General features: G+C 38.2%; 1 protein-coding gene across 12 annotated transcripts in view; it reads right to left on the minus strand.

The window, feature by feature from the left end:
• The window catches only part of PEAK1 (pseudopodium enriched atypical kinase 1), a 270520-nt gene that overhangs the window by 196548 nt on the left and 48251 nt on the right, over window positions 1-25721 (minus strand). For 10 of the 12 annotated variants that reach the window (XM_010593772.3, XM_064267232.1, XM_064267240.1 and 7 more), the window contains one exon: window positions 15495-15550. The gene's annotated coding sequence lies outside the window, so the exon portion shown is untranslated. Of the gene's footprint in view, window positions 1-15494; window positions 15551-17345; window positions 17474-25721 lie in introns of those variants that run through there. The other 2 variants (XM_064267238.1, XM_064267235.1) reach the window with 1 other exon arrangement.

A 25721-nucleotide genomic window follows, 5' to 3' on the forward strand; every position in this document is an offset into this window, starting at 1 on the left:
AAAAGTTTAATCCCCAAAACATAGACACATAGAGGCAGGGGTAAGGCCGCAGCCTAGAAACAGGGAGGTTCCTTATAGTCTGTCTGCATTCTAAATGACAGCAGCTCACCTCACTCCACCCCCAGCATCTAGAACATCACCAGTCAGGCTTTGCCAAGTAGGAAATTGGAAGATATTTCTGGACAACCTGAACTACCCCAGAAAAAAACCAACAGTAAACTAGTATCTGCAGGTTCCCTCCCCCAAAAAGACACAGTGCTCTGCCAGATCATCTCACAGTGAAGCCCACCAGCCAGCAAGCTCTATTCACATACACAGAGACTCAAACCACCTTCTTAGCACCTCACTCCTCCACGACAGAAGAGCCAAGGATCACCAGGCATGAGGAAAATCTCTAACATGAAGGCAAAGATTGAAACGAAATGAAAATTCATAGGAAAACAGACAATGCAGGGAATAAAGAAAAAATCTTTTTTTTAAAAAAGCCATATCCTCAGAGAGGTAAGAAGAGAAGATATACCCATAAAACAAGAGCTGGGTGCTATAAAAAAGAAAATAACCTGAGAATTGAAATGCCCTTTTCGAGATGTCAATAAAGGAATGGAGTATAAAAAACAAAATCTCTCAGAAAGTAGAACAAAAAAGAGAAAGACAATACAAGAGAAAAAAAAGAGCGTATCTGGAGATCAAACCATCTTCCAGAAGGAAGAACACAGAATACTGTATAGGAGAAATTGTCAAAGAAACTTCTCAGATCCAAAGGAGGTAAGACTGAAATTTCTAAGGTGCAAAGGGAGGAAAAACATCACAAAGGATCATGAATAAAAATGGTATCAGATATCTCAGTGGCAGCACTGGAAACTGGAAGACAAGAAAGCAATGTCTTCACACCAGCCCAGGGGCGAGGATAAGAAGATAGGAAGGGACAGGAAAGCTGGTGATGGGGAACCCAAGGTCGAGATGGGGAGAGTGTTGACATGTCATGGGGGTGGCAACCAATGTCACAAAACAACATGTGTATTAAATGTTTAATGAGGAACTAATTTGCGCTATAAAGCCTCACCTAAAATACAATTAAAAAAAAAAGCAATGCCTTCAAAATTATATGTGAGAATCTCTCAACCACTGAATTCTATACCCAACAAAAATATTAAATAATATAAAGACATTTTCACATATGATAAGTTTCCAAAAATTTTACTTCCCACATATTCTTTCTCAAGAAATTCCTGGTAGATGTGCTTCACCAAAATAAGGGAAAAAGCATTTAAAATCTAAAAAGTCAGGAACTAGAGCTGAAGGTAAGTCCAAGGATAACAGCTGTGCAGCAAACCCAGTGAACATTAAGTCCAAAACAAAGCACGAGAACAGAGGGCTAAGTGAATAATTTATAAGGATTAGCACAGAGCTGATTCCTACAAGGTGGAGGTTAAAGATGTCCCAAATATTGAACTTTTCCAAACCACTGTACTATAGCAATTGCTCCCCCTCCCCTCAATACTCTTCCTCCCATCTTGGGGCTCCATAATTCACTGCAATGTCTCACAGAACTCACGAACCGTATCAAGGCTGGCAAGCCCCAAATCTGTGAGTCATGCATGGGCTCCTCCTGACCCATGTGGTCGCAGGGGCTGAGGAACCCAAACCAGTAAGTGAGACAACGGGCTGCTGGCTCACAAGGCTGCATAAACGGTGAATCAGGTCAGACGATAGGCTGCCGGCCCACAGGGCTGAGGAGGCTGGGGAATCCCAGGATCGCAGGTCAGACAGCAGGTCTCTGGCTCAATTCCCAACAACTGGAGGTTAGACGATCATGAACGGATGCGGGATCCAGATGCACAGAGAGAGAGAGCCCCACCACGGCACCCACATATATAACTTGGATGCAGGACATACCTGAGGGAAGGGTGTAACCTGAGTAAGGGTAGGACTTGAGTCACGCCCTCCACAAGGCTCTGACTCAAGATACATCTCCTACCAATCCTGCCTCATCAACACGTAGAAGTTAGAATTTACAACACATAAAATGGAGGACAACCATACAATACTGGGAATCATGGCCTAGCCAAGCTGACACATAACTCCAACCATCACACATTCCATATAGCTTATTTGCACAGTCCTTACTCAATCACTGTGTATAAGTCCCAAAGACCCTGGCTAGAAGGGCCATATTAAGTAATTCTTTGCACTGCAAGGGTTCCAGATAGAGTATGAATATGTTAATTCACAATTTTTTTAAGATAGCTTTTTTTCTATGAAGAAGATAAATAAGGTTAGAAAATTTAAACGCTGATAAATACCAAATGAAAAGTGAAAGCTTCTCTCTATATATCCTTCCCTCTCCTAAGATTAACTATTAATTATAGTTAATTATTATTAACCAATAATTTCTTGAGGCATTTGTCTAGCTTTGAAATTATTTATCAAAGTAACATATATACAAGGAGCCCTGATGGCACAGTGGTTAAGCACTCGGCTGCTAACCAAAAGGTCAGAGGTTCAAACTCACGAGCCATTCTGCAGGAAAAAGATGTAATGGTCTGCTTCCACAAAGATTACAGCATTGGAAACCCCATGAAGCAGTTCTATTCTGTCCTATGAGTCGGAATCGATTTGACGGCAATGGTTTTATTTTTTTACATAAATACATATATATATCTATCATTTAAAAATTCAAATACCCTTAACAGGCTTAGGAGCCTTGGTAATGCCATGGTTAAGCACTTGGCTGCTAACCAAAAGGTGGGTGGTTCAAATCCACCAGCTACTCCTCGGGAGAAAGATGTGGCAGACGTGAAGGTCTCAGCCTTGAAAGCCCTATATGGGGCACTTCTACCCTGTCCCATAGGGTCACTGTGAGTCAGAATCTACTCGGCGCCAAGAGGTTTTTTTTGGTAACAGGTTTATGCCGAGAAACAGCAGACCCCTGCCTCATCTCATCTTACCTTCAAGGTTTCTTCCCTAGAAACAACCATTTTCAGTTCTTTTAGGTATTTCTTCTGATATTTACCTCCATTTTTCTAAATTTGGAGCTTTTACTGCTATGTCTTGATTATATATTTTAAATTTTATCCATACTCATGTATAAATACATAAACTTAAGGTTTTTTTTAATTAGATATAGTACTGACCTGAAATTTTAAAAAATTGTAATGTTTCAAGAAAATGTGAAGAATTCTTTGATAGACAAAAAGATACATATTTTTTCCATATAAAACAGATACACTAGGGTCAGGATCAACTTACTAGAAAATCAAAACATTTTGGTGACAGAAATGCCAAGCAGGTGTTGATAACAGCTTGGTAAAAAAAAAAAAAAGAGAGAGAACTCATATAGATCACTGTGTGGACAAAGGCAGTTATTTGTTATATGCAGACGAGCTACAGCACTGCACTGCTCTTCCCATTAGCGTACAGAGATGCATTGCCCTCACATTAAACAAAGACTCAGCGAGCAGAACACTGTACCGAGCTTCTGCCGGCTACTGACAAAGAAAACCACGGACCCTTTGAGGCCAATCTCCATCTGGCTGTAAGCACAGAAGCAGCAAACACATGAACTGCTTTTCAATATCGACCCCAAATAACCATGAAAAGGAAGCTCCTTTGTTATTTTGTGACATGATTCCAAGTATCAACGCAGTACATATGCTAAATAAAATACTTATAAAAGTTATTAACTCTAAGTAAGCAGAAGTCAAAATAAATAACTGCATTTTATTCTCATTCTATTTGTCTTTGTATCGCTATCCATGATAAGGAGAACGGCTGATCTAAGAAAGGCCCTAAACAAAACTATAAACTAGGCAGTTCATCTTCTGCACTCAACTACTTACCTTACCAGTTTCTTCTTTCTGTCCTCATTTTACTACCTCTTTTCCTTCCCTTCCTATCCCATTGCCGACATTCTCATATCACCCAGAATCTCTGCTGCTATGTTCTCTGAGGCCTACCCTGGCCTCTCTTGTCCTTGTATCAAAATTTACTGTATCTATATTTTCTTAGAATGTCATGGAACCTGATAAACAAACAGAACAGCAACAAAATGCTTAACTGTATTCCTTTGCCTCTCCTCCTGTACAAGACTAATGCTCCCAGCTAACCTCAAAACCACACGTTCTCCTGCCTTCTCAGAAACTTTTCAGTGCCCTTTACCTTCTCTATATATGCAACTCTCCCACAAAATACATTTAAGTCTCTACTGTAGAAACAATACAACTCAACTTAAATGGTAAATAAAAGCTATTTACCATGTGGTATCCTCCCTTTAATCTCTGCCTTTTTAATCTCCTTCCCCTCCCCCAAATTCAATCTATAACAATATGACTTCTGCTGATGCCATTATATCTATCCAAAGGATCTTAATCTAGAGGCTGTAAGGTCTGTGGATACGATTCAGGAAATCCATAAGCTTAAATGGGAAACTAAACTATATCTTTATTTTTTCCAACCTCTAAATTCTACAGTTATTAGTTGTTGTTGTTAGGTGCTGTCAAGTTGGTTCCGACTCACAGTGACCCTGTGTAGGACAGAATGAAACACTGCCCAGTCCTGAGCCATCCTCACAATCGTTGCTATATTTGAGTCCACTGTTGCAGCCACGGTGTCAATCTATCTCGTTGACAGTCGTCTTCTTTTTCACTGACCCTCTACTTCTTCACTGACCCTCTACTTCCCAAGCATGATGTCTTTTTCCGGGGACTGGTCCCTGCTAATAACATGTCCAAAGTATCTCACCATCTTTGCTTCTAACGAGAATTCTGGCTGTACTTCTTCCTAGACAGATTTGTTTGTTCTCTTGACAGTTCATGGTATATTCAATATTCTTCACTACCATCGTAATTCAAAGGTATCAACTCTTTTTCTGCCTTTCTTAATCATTGTCTAGCTTTTGCATGCATACAAGGCAATTAAAAACACCATAGCTTGGGTCAGGCACACCTTAGTCCTCAAAGTGACATCTTTGCTTTTTAACACTTTTAAGAGGTCTTTTGCAGCAGGTTTGCCCAATGCAACGTGTCATTTGATTTGTTGACTGCTACTTCCATTGATTGTGGATCCAAATAAAATGAAATCCTTGATAACTTCAATCTTTTCTTTGGTTATCATGATGTTGCTTGTTGGTCCAGTTGTGATAATTTTTGTTGAGATGTAATCCATACTGGAGGCTGCGCAGTCTTTGATCTTCATCAGTAAGTGCTTCAAGTCCTTTTCACTTTCAGCAAGTAAGGTCATGTTATCTGCATATCAGAGCTTGTTAATGACTCTTCCTCCAAACTTGATCCCCTGTTCTTCTTCATATAGTCCAGCTTTTCGGATTATTTGCTCAGCATACAGACTGAATAAGTACGGTGAAAGGATACAACCCTGATGCACACCTTTCCTGATTTTAAACCATGCAGTGTTCCCTTGTTCTGCTTGAACAAGTGCCTCTTGGTCTGTGTACAGTTTCCTAATGAGCACAATTAAGTGTTCTAAAATTCCCGTTCTTTGCAATGTTATCCATAATTTATGATCCACACAGTCAATAGTTACTAGGGCTGCCACTAAATCCTGCTGTGTATCGCATTAAGTAAGCACATACTACTCTACCACAAATAATTTGGTAACAGTATTTTAATGTATTTGGTTCCTTTTGTAATCCTATATATTTTATCTACCTGTAAAGGCTGTATTTTCCAAAGATGCCACAAAAATCTCTCCCTTCCCACATGCTCTTCTATAGCATGAATTTGCCACATACCAATAAAGATACAGAAAGTATTTCTGGTAGCACAATGGTGAAAGGACTCAGCTGCTAACTGGAAGGTCAGTGGTTTGAACCCACCAGCCACTCCATGGGAGAAAGATATGGCTGTCTGCTTCCATAAAAATTATAACCCTGGAAATCCTATGGGGCAGTTCTACTCTGTCCTATAAGGTTGCTATGAGTCAGAATCAACTCGATGGCAACCAGTTTGGTTGTTTTGGTTCTTTTAAATAAAGATATGGAGTCTTACTTCTCTTCTCCTTAAATCCAGGCTAGTGTTCAACTTGCTTTTAACCAACAGAATGTGGTGGAAGTGACGCTGAGTGACTTCCAAGGCTAGGTCAGGAAAAGCCATGCAGGTTCTGGCATTTGGTTTAAAGTGGTTTGTTACACAGTGATAGTTACCAGAACAGAATTTGGTACATGGAAATACAGTGCTGACTTAATAAAAACCTAAAACATGTGGCAGTGGCTTTGGGACTGGGTGGTGGGAAGAAACTAGAAGGGCCTTGAGAATACCATTAACAAAAGCCTGAAGAGCCTTAAGGGGGCTCTCGTAGAGGCCTTTAAAGAAGGGAGTTAAATATTACTGGAATCTGGAGGAAAGAACTTTGTTAGGAAGTAGCAGAAAATTTAGCAGAACTGTTGCCTATGGCACAAAAAAAGAAAATTTTGCTAATGAACTGTTACTTACTAGCTAAGACAATTTCCAAGCAGAATGTTCACCAGGTCAACTGGCTTCTTTTATCTGTGTATTATAAGGTACAGCAAAGAGATGAGCTAAAGAAGAAAGCACTGTTTTCGAGTAGAATTTAGAGGAAATACAAAGGAGCAGGAATTCTAGGCCTGAAAATAACACTATTTCTCATTCACAATCTCTCCCAGGACAGGATGCTCAAAGTAAGAAATGGTCCGAGGACAAAGATAAAATGTAGGGTGGTGAACGGAAAATGTGGCCTCAAGGTAAAGATGAAGCCAAGGGTGTTACTGTAAAATCCTTTAACACTTGCTTTCTCTCCTGGTTTCCCGTTCTTGATCTCCTTTCCAGTGCCTTCTTCTGTACTTGTCCACTAAAACTAAATGTCCCCAAGGGTTTTGTCCTTCGAGAGATGGATTGACACAGTGGCTACAACAATGGGCTCAAGCATAACAACGATTAGAGGATAACACAGGACTGGGTAGTGTTTCATTCTATTGTATATAAGGTCACTATGAGTCGGAAGCAACTCGATGGCATCTAACAACAACACAGCCTATAATAACGCAAAGAAGTCGAAGTCTGAGAAAAACGTCACACTGGTTCCACTTCCCACCAAGATACCGAATTAGCAGAACTGTGGACTCCCTCCCAGTCCTGCAGGAGTCACACAGGAAAAAATGGAGAGATGGAGGGAATTATGAGAATGCCCTGCAGTGTGACAAGGGCACATTTTGAACTGGTATGTGTGGGATGGTGGCTTTGGCCTGAGACAAAAAATAGCACAATAAAACTGTGGGTAATAACACTGAAAAGGAGCAACTGAAGTACTGCTTTTGCTTCTCTTGTGTCCCAGCGCCCATGTGCACATAACCTGGCCCCATACGGGCATTACTCAGGGCCTCTGGTCTTGAGTCTTCAGGAAAATAATCAGGAGCTGAGAAAAGCAGCTGGATACATTAACCTCTCCCTGTCTGCTTCTTCACTTGCCCCTCTCTTCTAAAACAAACCCCCAGGGCCGAGCACCTATAATCTGAGGAGTGCCTCCTCCACATGCAGCTTCTTCCTCAGGAGAAACAGGTGAAGAAGTGACCCTAGGTTATGTTGTGTGGGGCGAGGAGTGACTGACTCATGCTCTCTCTTGCCTGGGGCTGTACACCTCTAGCCCCTGGTATCACTAGGACCTGACCCTTCTCACACAAGCAGTTTCTGACAGACTGAAATATAAAGAACCAAAGAATAAATCTAAAACAAGATATGCACAGTATAAAACTTTATTATGAGATGTTAGAGAAGACTAAAAAAAAAAAAAAAGAGTGATAAACCAGCTAATGGATAAGAAGCTTTAATATTAGGAAGATACCAGTCCTCTTTGAATTGATCTGTACATTGAACATATTTCAAACAAAAATTCCCAAAGGTTTTTTTTTCCACAAAACCTGATAAAGTGGTTCTAAATTTAACATGGTAGAGTAACAAGTCAAGAATGTCAGGAAACTTCTAAAAGGGAAACTTTCTGTACCAAATACGTGAACACATTATGAAGCTACTATAATGAAGACAGTATGGTATTGGGACAAGGATAAAGTGACCAATGGCATGGAACAAAGTACAAGGAAAAAAGTCCAAGAAAACAATACAAATGACAGAGATGGCACTGCAGATCCCAGGATAAGAGGGACTGTTCAATGAATGAACCAAAATGAAAAAATAAAAAAAAAAAAAAAGGTATTTCATGTTTAAAAAAAGATGAAATTTGATCTTAACATCATATTGTATGAAAAATCAACACCACATGGGTTAAGAACTTAAATGTAAAAACAACTTTTAAAAATTTAATGAACATGAATATTTCTAAAATAAAACAAGATAAATTTGGCTATATTTAAATTAAGAACCATTATTCATCAGAAAATACCTTAAAGATAGTGATAAGTTATAAACTGGGAGAAAGTATTCATAATACACACAATTTATATTGGAGAATAAATGAAGAATTCCTAAGTCAATAACATATACACAAACCCACACACACACATAAATGTGGCCTGAAAAATGGACAAGACAACGAACGGGCATTTCACAGAACACACATATATAACCAATAAGTATATGAAAACCTGTTCAAAATCACTGGGGATCAGAGAAATTCAAAGCAAGACCAATTATCAGGAAAAATAGTGAAAGACTTTGAAATGAACAGAAAAAGACTAGTGAGTGCCCTTCCTAGGTGTTGTGGATTGAATTGTGTCCCCCCTAAACCTTTGCTGTAAATCCTAAAACTCTATACCTGTGGATATAATGTCATTTGAGAATAAGACTTTGTCATGTTAATGAGACCACATCAGTGAAGGGTGTGTCTTAAACTAATTACCTCTGAGATACAAAAAGTTGATTAGGCACAGAGAAGAAAACTCAAACTCTGGGGAAGATACATGCCACATGAAGATCACCAAGGAACCTAGGAATAGAAGCACCCTGAATTTGGACTTCTAGCCGCCTAAACTGTGAGAAAATAAATTTCTGTTTGTAAAAGGCCACCTACTTGTATTTCTGTTATTGTAGCACTAGATAACTAAGACACAATGAACAGACATTTCACAACAGAATACATATATAAAACCAAAAAATATATGAAAAACTGTTCAAAATCATTGGGGATCAGAGAAATTCAAAGCAAGACCCCTTGTCAGGTAAAACAACGAAAGACTTTGAAATGGACCAAAAAAAAAAAAACTAGTAAATGCCCTCCCTAGGTCATCCATCCCTTACCTCCACCTTAATTCTTAACAATTCTATAAGTTGTAGAAAACTGATAGTAATGTGAGTTATTCTTGACCACAGAAAAGGAAACTAGTTGTGTTCAGTGGAATGTAATTGATAATTGCCTGCTAACTAGGCCAGTTTTTGCATCTATTTGAAAAATTCATTTCAGCATTCTTTCATTGTACATAAATGTATGATTCTCTGACTATTCCTTCGAGCTAGGCTGAACATCTTACCAGTCCCCTCATTAATTAATGAGTTAAATAAAATATGACATGTTCATTTTATATCTGTATAAGAGTCATAATTATAGCCTCTTTTAAAAATTCTTTACCCCACCACAACAGAATTGAGTATTATCTGTTTATGATAATTAAAAAAAGGTAAAAAAAAAAAAAAAAAACTCAGCAAATGAGGCACAGAAGGGAACTTTCTCAACCTGAGAGTAATATCATACTTCGTGTTGAAAGACTAAAACTTTCCCACTTCAAATCAGGAACAAGTCAAAGATGCCTGCTTTCACTAATTCTATTCACACAATATTCTACTGAGGGTTCTAGTCATTACAATAAGGCAAGGACAAGAAATCTGACATACAAACTGAAAGGAAGAAGTAAAACTTTCTTTACTTGTAAACAACATCATAACGTACATAACGTACATAGTAAGGCCTAGAAAATCTAAAAAAAAAAGCTGCTAGCAAAGCTAATAACGCCTGATATGCAAAATTCAATTATATTTTTATATACTAATAGAGAATAACTGGAAAATGAAATACTTATAAAATATCATTATAATAGCATAAAAAAAACAAAATATTTAGAAATAAACTTAATAAAATGTGCAAGACCTGTACGCTGAAAACTAAAAAATACAGCTCTGAGAAATTAAAGATGATCTAAATAAATTGAAAGATATACCATAATCATAAAAAAAAAAAAAAACATAGCTTATTAAAATGTCTACTCTCTCCATACTGACCTATGGAGTGAAGACAGTACCAAAAAAAATCATAACAGGCTTTTTTGTAGAAAATGAAGAGCTGGTCCTAAAGTTTATGTGGAAAAGCTGATTCTAAAATTTACATCGAAACACAAAGGATCTAGAAGAGTCAAAACGACCTAGAAAAAGAACAAAATTGGAGAACTTACTCTACTTGACTCCAAAACTTATTATAAAGCTTTTGTAAGCAAGACAGTGTGGTACTGCCAAAAACAGAAAAATGCATCAATGAAATTCCAAAACAGACACACACATATATAATAAACTGATTTTGGACAAAGGCATCAAAGATATTTAAAACTTCTGCTCATCAAAAGATATCAATAAAAAAAGACTATGCAAACTATTCACAAACATATATCTGACACATGACTTGTATCCAAAATGTATAAAGAGTTCTTCCAACTTAGTAAATAGAAAAAAAATAAAATTTTAGAAATTGGCGAAAGATTTAAAAGTCTGTTTTTGGCAAAGGAAAACATGAATGGCTAAGAAACACATTAAAAAGTGTTCAATATCATTAGTCATGAGGGAAATACACACTGAAACCACAATGATGTACTACTACTCAACCTACCACACACCCTTAACAAAACCAGTTGCTGTTGAGTCAATTCTGATTCATGCATGTCCCACGTGTGTCAGAGTAGTACCATGTTTGATACGGTTTTCAGGGGCTCACTTTTCACCATCCAGTGACTCCTACAGAATCTTAGAATGGCTGGTGCCAACGGTTAATGCACTCAGCTGCTAACTGAAAGAAGGTGCCTCAGAAGAAAGGCCTGGCAATCTACTGCTGAAAAATCAGCCACTGAAAACCCTGTGGAGCACAGTTCTACTCTGACACACATCAGGGTGCCATGAGTCAGGTTTGACTCAAAGGCAATTGGTTTTTACACACCCTTAGAATGGCTTAAAAAAAAAAAAAAAAAAAGACTGTCAACAGCAAATATCTGTGAGAATGCAGAGCAAGCGGAATCCAAATACAAGTACTTGGGGAAAAGTTCTGGCAGTTTCTCATAAAATTAAACATAAATCTAACCCTTGACCCAGCAATTTCACTTCCAGGTATTTACCCAAGGGAAATGAAAATCTATGTCCACAAAATGACTTATGCAACAATATGCATAGCAGCTTTATTCATAACAGCCCAACACTGCAAACAATCCAAACGATTACCAACAGCAGGCTGGATTAAAAGGATGATATATTCATACAATGGAGTATCACTCAACAATCAAAAGGAACAAACTACTGATACAAGCAACAACACGGATGAATCTAACATACATTATACTGGGTGGAAAATGCCAAAAATAAGAGTACACATTCATTTATATGAGGTTCGGGAACAGGCAAGACTGATCTAAAGTGATTGAAATCAGAACAGTGGTTGCCTCTGGCAAGGGGAAAGAATGCTGAGAAAGGACCCTAAGGGAATGTTAGGGGTAATAAAAATGTTCTGAATTTTTATAGGAGAATAGATCATATGGGTAAATGTATTTGTCAAAACTCACTGACCCGTATACTTAAGATCTGTGCATTTTATTGTGCAACTGAAAACACTTCCATTGAAAACATTTTTTTAAAGATTATATTAGATACTATGTCATTCCACTGGCAAAATTTAAAAGTCTGAAAATACCAAGTATTGGAGAGCTTGTAAATCAACAGGATCTCTTACACGTTACTGGTAGAAAGGTGAAGTGGCGCAATCACTTTGGAAATAAATTATGTAACATCTCTTTAAGTTTAATGTTCACTACCCAGTGACCTAGTCATTCCATTCATAGATAGATAGATATACACCCAAGAGAATCTTCTGCACATGGAGTTCAAAAGTCATACAAAGGAATACTTATTGTAGCACTGCTCAAAAGAGCAAATACCTGGAAACATGATTTTTATCACTCAATTTCAGAAATAAATTGAGCATAATAACTAAGGATATTACTTCCAAATATTTAAGACATCTTTATGTTTTAAAGACAACCCAGTTTTAGGATATACGTATATTAATTTGTTCGCTACGGGACAGGGAGAGGCCTTCAAAAGCCTTTTGTGTTTCTGGTAAGCAACCTCTCCTATGCCCCACAGGAGTCGTTAGAAACTTTCACCACTTTCCTCAAATCCCCTCTCTCATTCCTGTTGGCTCCTCCCAATATCCCCAAACACAACATCCACAAATGTCAATGACCCCTGCCTTCTACTTCACAGAAAAGGGAAACTCCCTTTATTTCCTAACTCACATCTATAAGTTTATCTCTGGCCAAACGCATGGGCATCGCCTTCCCTCAGAATAAGCCAGTCATTCCGTACAAATTTTGTGTTCTGTATGCAATTTCCCATCTCTGCAAGGAGCCTGTTCTCTATGAGTTATTCCTCCCCTCTACTTCTACAACCTTGCTTTTACTGGTTCCTCCTCTCCTCACTTCTGTATACATGCATGCCCAAGCCTCTCCTATATTAAAAAAAAGTGCCTTACATTCCCTTCTATCTAGCACCCTAAACACATTCTTTCCCTTCACAGCTGAACTTCTCACAAGAGTGCTCTATACTCCATGGCAGTCTCTTCCTAATCTCCAGTTCACTGCTCAGCCTAACCACAATCTGGCTTCTGCCCCTACTGCTACTTAAAAAACACTCTTTTTGCATTCCCCAAACTTATTTTGACCAAATTTTCCAGGTTTCAAATATTAATAAATTTCTCAAAAGCAAGATGAGAAGATAAAGGGGCAGGGAAACTAGAGTGCTAGAAAAGGAACAGCCAGAACACATTTAAAGAGAATGTTGACACATTGTGATAAATGTAACTAATGTCACTGAATAATCTGTGGAAATTGTGAAATGGAAACCTAACTTGCTGTGTAAACTTTCATCAAAAATGTAATAAAATGTTAAAAATAATAATAATAGTATATATATATAAATGCTCTTTCTGAGGTCACTAAATGAGCAAACCAAATGTCAGCCTTATTTTACTTGCTTTCTCTGCAGCAGCTGACACTGCTGACCACTGCCAGTGTTCTTGAAACTCTCTAATCCCTTGGCTTCTGTGATAACTTTCTCTCCTGGCTCTCCACTAAAAAGGTGAACATGGCAAAGTCCCTGACTTCAGAAATCACAGATTCTAAAACAAGAGAAATCATGTGAACAATCACAACACAGTGGGAAAGTAATACAGGAGCAATACATATAAGGCATTGTGATGGCTTTGTGATCAACTCTATATGGGGAGAGAGAGGGAACATGCTAGGAGGAGGAAACTAGCATATACAAAGGCACAACTATAAATCAGCATGGTTTACGTAGGGAATATAAAGGATAATGACTGAGCACACAAGTTTTGAAATCAAACAATCTGATTCTACCACTTACCAGCTCAATGAGAATAAAATAACAACCTCTATCTCGTAGGACTGCTGTGAAGATTAAATGGAACACTGAATAAAGCACTTAGCATAGGGCCTGGTATACATAGAAATGTTTCAATAAATGTTCATTCATATTTTTTCATAACAAAAACACTCAACAAACTAAAAAGGGCAGCTACAAAAAATATAAAGCAAACATCATGCTGGAAAACTGAAAGCTTTCCGCTTAAGATCAGGAATGAGACAAGGATGTCCATGCCTGCCACTTCTTTTCAACACTGTACTGGAGGTTAAAGCCAGGGTAATTACGCACGACAAGGAAACAAAAGACATTTAGATTGAAAAGCTAGAAGTAAAACTATCTCTATTCACAGATGACATGATCTTATATCTAGAAAGTCTTAAGGAATTCACTAAAAACTGTTAGAACTAAAAAATGAGTTCAGTAAGGTTGCAAGATACAAGATCGATACACAAAAATCAACTGTCATTGGCAAGCATGTGAAGAAACTGGAACCTTCATACATTGCTGGTAGGAATGTAAATGGTACAGCCTCTTTGGAAAACAGTCTGGCAGTTCCTCAAAATGTTAAACATGTAGTTACCATATGGCCCAGAAATTTCACTCCTAGGTATATACTCCCGAAAAATGAAAACATGTAGTCTACACAAAAAACTTACGCATGAATGTCCGCAGGAGAATAATTCATAAAAGACAAAAATTAGATACAACCCAAGTGTCTATCAATTGATGAATGAACAAAATGCAGTATATCCATACTACTGAATATCATTCAGCCACAGAAAGGAATAAAGTACTGATGAACCTTGAAACATGCTAAATGTTCAAGGAAGACAGTCACAAAAGACCACATATTATGTGACTCCATTTATATAAAATGTACAGAATATGCAAATCTAGAGAGAAAGAATGTAGATTAATGGTTGCCAGGGATTGAACAGAGGGAGCAATGGGTAGTGACTGTTAAGGAAGACCAGTGTCTTTTTGGAGTGACAAACATGTTCTTAGATTGTGGTAACGATTTCAACACTCTGTTAATTATAATAAAACCCACTGAACCGTATACTATAAATGGGGGAATTTTATCATATGTGAATTATTTCAATAAAGCTGTTTTAAAAAAAAAATGTTAGCTGGTAACATAACTAGAGTACTTAGTGAGATGAAAAAATAGGTAAATAGCAGATTACACTGTTCTGGAAAGGCGTTTCTAAAATATTCTTTAAGCAATGTAGAGATACTGAAGGATTCTGAGTAGGGAACTGACATGATGACATTTATCTTTTAGGAAAAAACACTTTGGTGACAGTGTTTGGGCTTAGACAGTAGCTGGTCTCAAGGTAGAGAAAGACCAGATGAGAGAGTTACAATGGTCCTTTAAAAAAAAAAAAGATGAAGGGGAATTGGGCCAAGTTAACTAAGAAAAGGAGATACCCACCAAACAGAAGGAAGTACAGAGAGTAATCAAATTTAAGAAAACACAGTGGTAGAAAATTCTTAATAACTGGCCTAAAAATAGTTATTTGTTTTAATCTGTGGCTTAACTGAGGATTTGCCTTCAGGAATACCAAATTAAAATGCCAGTATGTTTCTCAACTGTGTGTCAGAGAACAGCAGCATGAACTCCATCTTTGACTATGGAAAACAATGGTAAAATTCATTCAAAACTATTATATAGCTAGAACCAGCTTAATTTCTTTCAATTAAATGTTCCAAAAACTGAAAGTAAGCATGATATATATACAGCCGTATAAAAAATACTATGTGCTTCCAATTAAAACCCTCAGATGAAAAGACATTTGGTCATGTCTTATTTTTTTCAGAAACAGTTCAATTATAAAATATATTTAAAAGGACAAATGCATTCATAAAACAGCTCACCTTAGACGAACCCACAAAGAAATGTCTTCAGCATAAGATCCAGTTGAGGCAGATACCTGAATTGAAAAAAACAAAAGAAAAGACAAAGGCATGGTCAATACAATTAAATCTGAGTAGGGAATTTAATTCTCTCAACAGGAGAGCCATAATTTGATTGTTTAACCCCTTAAACGTTTACCTTCAAGTTGTTCTTTAGAAATCTTGAGAATGTGTCAAGAAATAAGAATCTAGGGTGGATTATCAAAACATACACTATATGGGATTCTGGAAAGATGGTGGCTTGAGCAGATCTAAATTTCCGACCCTCCCCACATGTACACCAAGAAATACGAGGAAAAAATATACTGACCCTGAGGGACTCTCAACTGGTGGGCAGAAACAAAAGAACAAATATTGTGTGACCCCACTTATATGAAATACATAGAACAGGCAAATGCATAGAGACAAAAGCTTATTAGCTGTTACCATGGGCAGACGGGTGAGCAAAGGCGAGATTATTGCTGAAAGAGCACTGAGTTTCTATTAAGGGCGATGAAAAAATCTGGAAATGGATAGCAGTGACGGTTGTACAACATGGTGAATGTAATTAATGTTACTGAATTGTACACTAAAAATAGTTGAAATGGCAAATGTTTTGTTATATATATTTTGCCGCAATAAATGTGTCCAACGAAGACTTACATATGAATGCCCTTAGACTTATTCATAACCAAAAACTGAAAACAACTCAAATGTCCAACAGCAGATGGATAAACAAATTGAGGCATATCCGTACAGTGGAGTACTATTTAGCAGTAAAAAGGAACAAATCACAGAAACACACAACATGGATAAATCTCAAAAATATTATACCGAGAGAAAGAAGCCCAGACACCAAAAACATACCATGTGATTCCATTTACACGCAGGTCTACAACAAGCAAAACTATGGTGACAGATCAGTTGTTGTGGGGACGTGTTTGTATCTGTCAAAACTCATCAAACTGTACGCTTAAAATAGGTACATTTTTATTATACTTAAATTATATTTTACGAAAGTTGATTTAAGGTAAAACAAAGATGCTAAATGACAGACCAAAATGCTCATATAATAAACAATTTGAATTATAGTAAAATATATACATTTGCATAGAAAAAGCCTAGAAATACATAAAATGTTAATGGTACTTTCATTTGCATAAAGCTTATAGGTAATTTTAATTTTTCCATGTTATGTGTTTTCAAAATGCTCCAAGTAAGTATACATTTTTATGTTTTATTTAACAATATTTTGTTGAGGATCAGAGTTCAAAAGTTCGGATCAGTCTGAAATTTTATTAATTTACTCATTTGATATTTATTGTATGCCTCCATGTGCAAACAGCCTTGTAAGTGGCAGAAGGAAGTTGGTGTGCTTCCCTAAGCTTCAGGTGGGCATCCCTTTCAAGCAATTACTGTAACCAGTGAATATGTATGCATCGACAATTATCTGTAAGCCACATCTGTTTGCTCATAATCTTTACACAGGCTGTTCATGACTATTTATAACAATTTGTGCATTGACATCTAAGATGCATCAATTGGTCTCAACCCACCTGGATCAAAGGAAAATGAAGAACACCAAGGACACAAGGTGATTACGAGCCCAAGAGACAGAAAGGGCCACACGAACCAGCGACTACATCATCCTGAGACCAGAAGAATTAGATGGTGCCCGGCTACAACTGATGACTGCCCTGACAGGGAACACAACTGAGAACCCCTGAGGGAGCAGGAGACCAGTGGGATACAAACCCCAAATTCTCATAGGACCAGACTTAATAGTCTGACTGAGACTGGGAGGACCCCCCCCAGTGGTCATGGCCCCCAGACCTTCTGTTGGCCCAGGACAGGAACCATTCCTGAAGCCAACTCTTCAGACGTGGATTGGACTGGACAATGGGTTGGAGAGGGATGCTGGTGAGGAGTGAGCTTCTTGGATCAGGTGGACACTTGAAACTATGTTGGCATCTCCTGCCTGGAGGGGAGATGAGAGGGTGGAGGGGGTTAGAAGCTGACGAAAAGGACACGAAAAGAGAGAGTGGAGGGAGAGAGCGGGCTGTCTCATTAGGGGGAGAGTAACTGGGAGTGTGTAGCAAGGTGTATATGGGTTTTTGTGTGAGAGACTGACTTGATTTGTAAACTTTCACTTAAAGCACAATAAAAATTATTTAATAAAAAAAGAATTTGTGCATTAATGTTTATTTGTTTACCTAATCTTTCTGAAAATAAGTTTAAAATTTCCACAATGTTTAATACTGAATATGCATCACGTATTCTGAATTTACTACAGCATGTGAATGTGTTTCTAAGATTATGAACATTGATACCTATTCAATTAAAAAATGTCATGAGTTTTGGGTGTTTATTTGCTAAATTAAAGGATTAAAGGCATTTGCTTTGCTCAAAAATAGCTAAAGCACTTAAAACTCTGAGAAATTGTATTAAATATAAATGAAAGCAGGAAGGGAAAAATGTGACAATGAAGACAGGGCACTAAAGAAAGAGAGGTGTAAGAAATGTTAGATTAACTAAATAGAAAAGTCAGATGCATATAACGAACAAGCTGTAATCAATGAAGTAGGACATAAACACAGGAAATATTTGCTTCAACAGTTAGCATGGCAATTCAAGACATGGGGGACAGGAGTTAAACATCAAATAAATGCACTAACTTCTCAAGACAGAGAATTTCAGATACTTTATTGTGGGGTATACATGTGAAGCAAAAAACTAGAGAAAACAAATAGGAGAGTCTAATCCAGAAATGATTTTAAACCAATGAGCCTTCAGATTAAATCACTATGTTTACTGGTTGTTGTTAGGTGCCACAGAGTCGGTTCCAACTCACAGTGACACTATGTACAAAAGAACGAAACACTGCATCATCCTCACAATCGTTGTTATGCTTAAACCCATTGTTGCAGTCACTGTTCGTCACTCTATCTCGTTGAGGGCCTTCCTCTTTTTCCCTGACCCTCTACTTTACCAACCATGATGTCCTTCTCCAGGGACAGCTCCCTCCTGACAGCATGTCCAAAGCATGTAAGACAAAGTCTCACCATCTTTGCTTCTAAAGAGCAGTGTGTCTCACTTCTTTCAACACAGATTTGTTCATTCTTCTGGAAGTCCATGGTATATTCAATATTCGTTGCCAAAACAATTTTTCTTTAGTCTTCCTTATTCATTGTCTAGCGTTTGCATGCATATGAGGCGACTGAAAATACCATGGCTTGGGTCAGCCACACCTTAGTTCTCAAAAAGCTATCTTTGCATTTCAACATTTTGATGAGGTCTTTTGCAGCAGATTTACCTTTGATTTCTTGACTACTGTTTCCCCAGTCATTGACCGTGGATCCAAGTTAAGGGAAATTCTTGACAACTTCAATCTTTTCTCCGTTTATCATGACGTTGCTTATTGGTCCAGTTGTGAGAATTTTTGTTTTCCTTATGTTGAGGTGTAATCCATACTGAAGGCTGGAGTCTTTGATCTTCATCAGTAAGTGTTTCAACTCCTCTTCACTTTCAGCAAACAAGGTTGTGTCATCTGCATATCACAGGTTGTTAATGAGTCTTCCTCCAATCCCGGTGTCCCATTCTTCTTGGTTTATTTGCACAACATACAGATTGAATAAGTATGGTGAAAGGACACATTCCTGACATACACCTTCCCTGACTTTAATCTACAGAGTATGCCCTTGTTCTGTTCAAACAGCTACTGCTTGATCTACGTACAGGTTCCTCATGAGCACAATTAAGTGTTCTGGAATTCCCCGTTCTTCCCTGTGTTATCCATAATTTGTTATAGTCCACACAGTCGAATGCCATTAAATAGTCAATAAAACACAGGTAAAAATTTTTCTGGTATTCTCTGCTTTCAGCCAAGATCCATCTGATATCCTTGGTTCCATGTCCTCTTCTGAATCTGGGTTGAACTTCTGTCAGTTCCTTGTCAATGTACTGCTACAACTGCTTTTGAATTATCTTTGGCAACATTTTACTTTGTGCAACATTACTGATATTGTTCAATAATTTCCACATTCTGTTGGATCACCTTTCTGTGGAACAGGCACAAACAGGGATCTCTTCCAATCAGTTGGCCAGGAAACCGTCTTCCAAATTTCTTGACAAAGACAAGTGAGCACCACCAGCACTCCATCTGTTTGTTGAAACACATCTCAATTGGTATTCAGTCAATTCCTGGGGCCTTGTTTTTCACCATTCCCTTCAGTGCAGCTTGGACTTTTTTCGGTACCATCGGTTCTTGATCATATGCTACCTCCTGACATGGCTGAACATCAACCAATTCTTTTTGGTACAGTGACTCTGTGTATTCCTTCCAAGTTCTTCTGATGCTTCCTGCATTGTTCAGTATTCTTCCCATAGAATCCTTCAATACTACGAGGCTTGAATTTTTTCTTGTTCTTTCCACTTCAGAAATGCTGAGAACGTTCTTCTGGGTCTTTGCATATATCATTATAATACTTTACCTTGTCTTCCTCAGTTGCCCTTTGAAACCTTCTGTTCAGCTCTTTTACTTCATCATTTCTTCCGTTCCCTTTAGCTACTCTGTGCTCAAGAGCAAGTTTCAGAGTCTCTTCTGACATCCATTTTGGTCTTTTCTTTCTTTCCTATCTTTTTAATGACCTCTTGCTTTCTGCATGTATGATGTCCTGAACATCATTCCATGACTCATCTGGTCTTTGGTTATTAGTGTTCAGTGTGTCCTATCTATTCTTGAGATGGTCTCTAAATTCAGGTGGGATATACTCAAGGTTGTATTTTGGCTCTCAAGGACTTGCTCTAATATTCTTCAGCTTCAACTTGAACTTGCATATGAGCAATTGATAGTCTGTTCTGACTGATGATATTGAGCTTTTCCATCGTCTCTTTCCATAGATGTAGTCGATTTGATTCCTGCGTATTGCATCTTGCGAGGTCTATGTGTATAGTCACCATTTATGTTGTTGAAAAGGTATTTGCAATGAAGTCATTGGTCCTGCAAAATTCTATCGTGCGAATTCAGGCATTGTTTCTATCACCAACACCATATTTTCCAACTTCTGATTCTTCTTCTTTGTTTCTAACTTTCACATTCCAATCACCAGTAATTATCAATGCATCTTGACTGCATGTTTAATTTTGGACTGCAGAAGTAGGTAAAAATCTTCAATTTCCTCATCTTTGGAATTAGTGGTTGGTGTGTAAATTTGAATAATAGTCATATTAATTGGTCTTCCTGTAGGCATATGGATATTATCTATCACTGACAGCATCATACTTCAGGAGAGATCTTGAAATGTTCTTCTTGATGATGAACACAACACCACTCCTTCAATTTATCATTTCCAGCACAGTTGGCCGTATAATTGTCTGATTCGAAATGGTCAATACCAGCCCATTTCAACTTACTAATGCCTGGGATATTGATCGTTATGTGTTCCATTTCATTTTTGACCACTTTCAATTTTCCTAGATTCATACATCATACATTCCACATTCAGATTATTAGTGGATGTCTGCAGGTGTTTCTTTTCGTTTTGAGTCATGCCACCTCAGCAAATGAAGGTCCTGAAGCTTGACTCCAACCACATGCTTAAGGTCGACTCTACTCTGAGAAGGCAGCTCTTCCCCAGTCGTATTTTGAGTGCCTTCCAATCTGAAGGGCTCATCTTCTGGCACTATATCAGACAACATTCCGCTGCTATTCATAAGGTTTTAACTGGCCAGTTTTTTCAGAAGTAGACCTCCAGGTCCTTCCTTCTAGTCTGTCTTAGCTTAGAAGCTCCACTGAAACCTGTTCAGTGTGACCCTGCTGGTATTTGAAGTATCAGTGGTACAACTTCCAGCATCACAGCAACACGGAAGACACCACAGTACGACAAACTGACAGACGCATGGGGATATCTACCTACAACTATATAATATGTTGCTCTCTCAAGTCTGCCTTTGGACTCATCACATGTAGTATCCAAAAAGTATAAAACTTTTCATAGTTTACAATATAATACAAATAAAGTACACCACATATTCTCATAGCCTTTATGAAATGCTAGAACAATGTGTGTTAATCAGGGTACAGCTGGTAAAAATAAGTAAAATATATTTCCTACACACATCAATGAGTATTCATGGCACTTAGAAATAAAGGGCATAATCTGAAAAAAATTTTCAAAACTGCAGGAAAAAGAATGGAGAGTTCTCAGTAAATATTATTTACTTGCCACTGAGATAGAAATATAATCTTAATCAATGAAAAAACAGATAGATGGGAAAACAACATCAACAAGCTTGCCTTGGTTTCTAAATTATAGACATCTTAAATTCAGTTATAAACAGCCCAATCAACAAATTGGGGATCAGCAAACTACAGCGTGGGGACCAAATCCTGGCCATGGCCTATTTTTGTCAGGCCCTTGAACTAAGAATGGTGTTCATATTTTCAAAACATTTTAAAACAATCAAATAAACAAAAAATCATGACACAAAACAGAAAATATGCAACACAGAGAATATGTGGCCACAAAGATTAAAATATTTATTATCTGGCCCTTTACAAGAAAAGTTAACAACCGGAGGGGGAGCCCAAGATGGCAGAAAAGACAGACGCTTCCGTCAAGCCCTCTTTACAACAAAGGCCTGAAAACACAAGTGAAACGAGTATATTTGTGACAAGCTGTGAGCCCTGAGCATCAAAGGCAAGCTTAGACAACGAACTAAGGGGCAGGGGAAGGAAGAGACTGTTCAGAAGCAGAGAGGAGTTGCCGGACCTGAATCGCGGGGAGCCCTCAGGCACCATTCTGGAGCGGCTGCAGCAGGCAGCGCGCTGGCACTAGCGTTAGGCCGCAGTTTCCTCAGGGAGAAGCAGCCAGCCACACATCCCACTCACACCTCCGGGACCTGAGGAGAACTCAGTTTCCTCAGGGAGAAACAGCAGCCACACAGCCCACTCACACCTCCGGAAACTAAGGAGAAGGGTGCTCTCGGCAAAAGCTAAGTACTTGCGCATATTTTATCGTGCCCCTCCCACCCCCAACCCAGCTTGAGGCCTGAGATAGACCCTGGTGAGCACCTGGAGCCATCCTCCCGGCCTTGGGGAAGGAAAAAATTTGCAACAGGGGGGAAAAGATAATTTGCTAGCTCCATTAACTGGGGGAGCTCAGGACAGAAGCTGCTCCTGTCCAGGCATCAACCATCCGTGGACCTTGAGCGCCTTTCCCTTCTGCATGGACCTGTGTGGGCCTATTTCGGGAGAATAGGCCCTTGCTGGCAAACTCCAACCATTTCAGTGGTGCGGTGGAGAGGTAGTATTTGACGTTTGACATTGCTTTGCCTATTAAACAAGGTCCTTACCTACCCACAACAGGGACCTGAGGACTGGTGGCTCCACTTGGGTCACCCGGCTACCCACGACAGGGGCCCAGGGATAACTGGTACCTCCCAGTCCTTACAACAAAATCTTTGGGTGTCCATGGTTCCCCTGCAGAGCCCACCCACCAGCATGCTCTAGGGAACAGAGACGCGTTTTCCTCAGAAAGACTTGTGGGTCGGTTCTCAGCCCCCTGCCTTGTTCAGAGCGTGACCCCTTGCTGCAATCAGATACAGGTATATATGCCAATCACCCCTGCCCCTCTAAGACTGTAGGACAGAGCCTGTACCACACACTTGATATCAGCTACCTGGAAACCTGAGCTGACTTCATATAGGAAAACTTAATGGACTCCTAGACTGATATACCTGATAACAGCTCTAGCTAGCTAGGGACAGGACACCAGAGCTCCAAAGGCGAAAATAATCAAGCTAGCTCACTCAAGCAACCCATAGGGGTATACCAAAACAAAACAAAGCAAGCAGCTACGACACAGTAAGCAAGCATAAACTAATACAATAACTTATACATGGCTCAGAGACAACAGTCAATATCAAGTCACATAAAGAAACAGGCCATGATCACCTCAACAGGCTCTCAAAACAAAGAATCCAGGGATCTTTTAGATGAAAGTGCATTCCTGGAATTACCAGATGCAGAATACAAAAGTTTAATATACAGAACCCTTCAAGACATCAAGAAGGAAATGAGGCAATATGCAGAACAAGCCAAGGAACACACAGATAAAGCAACTGAAGAACTCAGAAAGATTATTCAGGAACATAATGAAAAGTTTAATAAGCTGAAAAAATCCATAGACAGCAATCAGAAATTCAGTAGATTAACAATAAAATTACATAAATAGATAACTTGATAGAAAGTCAGAGGAGCAGAATTGAGCAAGTAGAAGCTAGAATTTCTGAACTCAAAGATAAATCACTTGGCAGTAATATATTTGAAGAAAAATCAGATAAAAGAACTTTAAAAAATGAAGAACCCTTAAGAATCACGTAGGACTCTATCAAGAGAAATGACCTACGAGTGACTGAAGTACCAGAACAGGGAGGGATAACAGAAAATACAGAGAAAATTGTCGAGCATTTGTTAGCAGAAAACTTCCCTGATACTGTGAAAGATGAGAAGATATCTATCCAAGATGCTCATCGATCTTCAAAGAAAGTCACCAAGACATATTATAATCAACCTTACCAAAACCAAAGATAAGGAGACAATTATAAGAGCAGCGAGGGATAAAAGAAAAGTCACCTACAAGGGAGAGCCAATAAGAGTAAGCTCGGACTACTCGGCAGAAACCATTCAGGCCAGAAGGCAATAGCATGACATATTTAAAAAAATTAAAGGAAGAACATAGCCTGCCAAGAATCATATATCCATCAAAACTGTCTCTTAAATACAAAGGTAAAATTAAGACATTTCCAGATAAACACAAGTTGAGCGAATTCATAAAAACCAAACCAAAACTACAAGAAATACTAAAGGGAGTTTTTTGGTTAGAAAATAAATAATATCAGGTATCTACCCAAGACTAGAACACTGGGCAGAGGAACCAGAAGTCAACCCAGACAGGGAAATACAAAAAAAAAAAAAAATTCAATATTAAAAAAAAAAAGCCCAACACAGGGTAACCGCGATGTTATTATGTAAAAGAAGACAATATTAAAATAATAAAGAGGGACTAAGAAATGTAATCATACACCTTCCATATAGAGAGGAAGATACAGCGATACAAAGAAATAAAAGTTAGTTATAAACTTAGAAAAATAAGAGTAAATAATAAGGTAACCACAAAGGAGATAAACTATCCTACTCATCAAAATAAAATACAAGGGAAAATACAGACTCAGCAGAAAAAAATCAACAACAACAAATGTGAGGAAAGGACAATATATAAAGAAAATCTACACAGCACATGAAATCAAGTGGGAAAAAGAAACTGTCAACACACAAAAAAAGACACCAAAATGACAGCATGAAATGCATAAAAAATATTTTAAGAACCTATCCATAATTACCCTGAATGTAAATAGACTAAATGCACCAATAAAGAGACAGAGAGTGGCAGAATGGATTAAAAAACAAGATCCGTCTATATGCTGCCAGCAAGAAGCACACCTTAGACTTAGAGACACAAACAAACTAAAACCCAAAGGATGGAAAAAAGTATATCAAACAAACAACAATCAAAGAAGAGCAGGAGTGGCAATATTAATTTCTGACAAAATAGACTTTAAAGTTAAATCCATCAGAAAGGATAAGGAAGGACACTATATAATGATTAAAGGGACAATACACCAAGAAGATATAACCATATTAAATATTTATGCACCCAGTGACAGGGCTGCAAGATACATAAAACAAACTCTATCAGCATTGAAAAGTGAGATAGACAGCTCCACAATAATACTAGGAGACTTCAACACACCACTTTCAGTGAAGGACACGACATGCAGAAAGAAGCTCAATAAAGGCACAGAAGATCTAAATCCCACAATCAACCAACTTGACCTCACAGACATATACAGAACACTCCACCCAACAGCAACCAAGTATACTTTCTTTTCTAGTGCACATGGAACATTCTCTAGAATAGACCACATATTAGGTCATAAAGCAAGCCTTAGCAGAATACAAAACACTGAAATAATGCAAAGCATCTTCTCTGACCATAAGGCCATAAAAGTGGAAATCAATAACAGGAAAAGCAGGGAAAAGAAATCAAACACTTGGAAACTGAACAACACCCTGCTCAAAAAAGACTGGATTATAGAAGACATTAAGGATGGAATAAGGAAATTCAGAGAATCCAGTGAGAATGAAAA

Source organism: Loxodonta africana, chromosome 13, assembly GCF_030014295.1.
Source record: "Loxodonta africana isolate mLoxAfr1 chromosome 13, mLoxAfr1.hap2, whole genome shotgun sequence".
NCBI lineage: Eukaryota > Metazoa > Chordata > Mammalia > Proboscidea > Elephantidae > Loxodonta > Loxodonta africana.